We start from the raw sequence: 2,733 nt of genomic DNA, 5'->3' as shown, positions 1-2,733 counted from the left end.
CAGTGCTCCCTGCCTGATCTCCTGCTCTGCCTTCTGCTTCCTGCTCTATCTGCTACTGTGCTGCTTGGCCCCTCCTTGAACTGCCTTGTGCTACACACACAGGCTGTCTGTGCTGCATGTGGTACTCATGCTACAGCCGTAGTCACCAACTAGTCGATCCCGGGAGGAGGGGGGCAGTAGATCCTGGGGTGCCCTTTACTTACAAAAAGTGATCTTCACCATAAAAAGGTTAGAGACCACTGTGCTACAGGTTGGTCACCTCTGCTAAACCAGTTAACAACCGTGAAACTTAACACTAGTGAAAAATGATCAAGGTTCCTTTTAATGATGGGAATGTCTTGGCAAATACTGTTTTCACAAAACAGTTTCATGAAACAATACTGAAGGAAGTTTGCCAGAACTTCGTTCCTCTCCAGATGGTATGTTGCCTGATTAGAAACACCATAGTAATCTCTAATTTTTTGACAAGTGTACAAGACTGGTAAATGTTTAAGACTTATCTGTATAATTAAATATGTCATTAAAAATACCACGCTTCCATTTTTTAAAATTATTTTAGTGTGTTGTAGTGATCATTGAAAGAATAACAACTCTAGAGAGTTACTGAGCTTGCTACAAGTGTGCAATGTTTTTGATCATGTTGGATTTTTCCTTGGGCTGTCAAGACATTAGGCTTAGTCGGGAGACACCTGCAATTTGATGTTCATCCCCATTCACTCACTGTATTTCACTGTATAGGGAAACTTTGTGTTGAACTTTTTTCATGTTGTAAAAATAATTTTAAACATGCCCTGGCCAATGAATATGCTGAAAGGAGGGACACTGAACATTCCACGTGCCACTGCATTTCAGGTGTTGTCAGCTGGTCAGGGGAAATGATTATTCTCCTCTATTCAGCACTGGTGAGGCAGCATCTAGAGTACTGTGTTCAGTTTTGGGCCCCTATAAAAGGAAAGGATGTGGACAAATTGGAGAGATTCCAGCGGAGGGCAGTGAAAATGGTTTGGGGGCTGGGGCACATGATTTATCAGGAGAGGCTGAAGGAACTGGGCTTATTTATTTTGGAGAACAGAAGACTGAGAGGGAATTTAATAGCAGCTTTCAAATACCTGAAGGGAGGTTTGAAGGAGGACAGAGCTAGACTGTTCTCAGTGGTGGTAGATGACAGAACAAGGAGCAACAGTCTCAAGTTGCAGCAGAGGAAGTTTAGGTTAGATATTAGGAAGAATTTTCTCACCAGCAGGGTAGTAAAGCACTGGGACAGGTTACCCAGAGAGGTTGTGGAATCTCCATCCTCGGAGGTTTTCAAGATCCAGCTAGACAAAAGCCTTGGCTGAGATCATGTAGTTGGGGATGGCTCTGCTTTGAGTATGGGGTTGGAGTAGAAGCCCTCCTGAGGTCCCTTCCAACCCTAATTTTCTATGATTCTATGAGAAGCATCAAAATCAGGACTGCAGTTCAGAAGGGCCAGGGCATATTTTCTCTGGTCAGTGCTTTTGCTTATGGGTTTCCTCTGGGTACTCAGATGACTCTTTTCTGTCTTTAGACTGGCTTCAGGATAGCAAAAGCATCATGTCGCAGGGGGACGACACAATATGGCCCCGGAGGGGAAAAGGGGTGCCTCGGGACCCAAGATAAGGCGGGAGAGAGAGAGAAGGGAAGGAAGAAAACCACGACTGCCTTACCTGCAGCCGACGGCGCGGTAACAGCAGAAGCGGTGGCGGGACCCATGCGGCTGATTAGCTGCATCTTTTTAAAACTGCGGCCAGCTGCGATCGATAATGATCGGAGCCAGCGCGGGACGATAAAGGACGCCCTGAGGGAAGAAGCAGGGGAGAAGAGGTGGAGACCAGCCGGGAGGGGAGCCAAACCTGGCTCCTGGTCCGGAGGCGAGGGAGAAGACAGCAGCCGTCTGCGAGGCTGGAACAGATCCCCCAGCTGTGGGACAGAGAGCGCCGAGGGAAAAGTGGCGGATGCCCAGGTTTGCGGTGGTGGAGCCAGGCACGAGGGTCTGGGGATAGAGTCCGGGACTGAGAGATGCCCTGAAGAGAGAGGGATGGAGGAAGACCCGGCAGGTCAGGAGGGAGCGGCACGGGTCAGGAGGTCACCCCAGAGCCCATCCCGGCAGGGAACCATTATTCAAGCAACGGGAGGGACTGCAAAGTCTTGGAGTCAGGTGGGAACACTCAGCGTGGGGCCAAGCGAAGAGGGGCACCAGAGTGCCAAGGAGCAGTCCTGAGTAATTGTTAAGAAAACACAGCACCCAGCCAGAGGGGTGCTGCAGGGGAAATTAAGGAGAGGTTTCTCCCCAGACAGGGAGTCTGGACTTTGATTTTGTAAGCCCGAGACTTGCGGGCGTTGTTTTCCTTCTTTTGGGAGTTTGGAGCGGAGTCGCCCCAGCCAGAAGGTCCAGGAGGGGAACCTCAGAGAGATTCCTGACCCACAGAGCCTAGAGTCAAGCCAAACTGACGGAGTCGCCACCCAATATCTCTTGGCACCGCAAGGCGAGGGACGGGCCCTGGGAATCGTAAGCAACTCGGCGTGGCTGGGTCTTAGGGCAAGGTGTAGGGGAGGGCAGAGCCTCACAGAAGATCAGCGGCCCTGAGAGTCCCAACCCCAGATAAAGTGAAGTAATCGGCCTCTCCACTGAACATTCCAGCAAAGTCATGGCAGGTGAGATAGGGGCGGAGACTACCATAAAAATCACATCCAGAAGAGTCCATTCCCGGGATG

Source organism: Gavialis gangeticus, unplaced genomic scaffold, assembly GCF_001723915.1.
Source record: "Gavialis gangeticus isolate Ggan-Ray unplaced genomic scaffold, GavGan_comp1, whole genome shotgun sequence".
Taxonomy (NCBI): Eukaryota; Metazoa; Chordata; order Crocodylia; family Gavialidae; genus Gavialis; species Gavialis gangeticus.
This window is presented reverse-complemented; position numbering follows the sequence as displayed.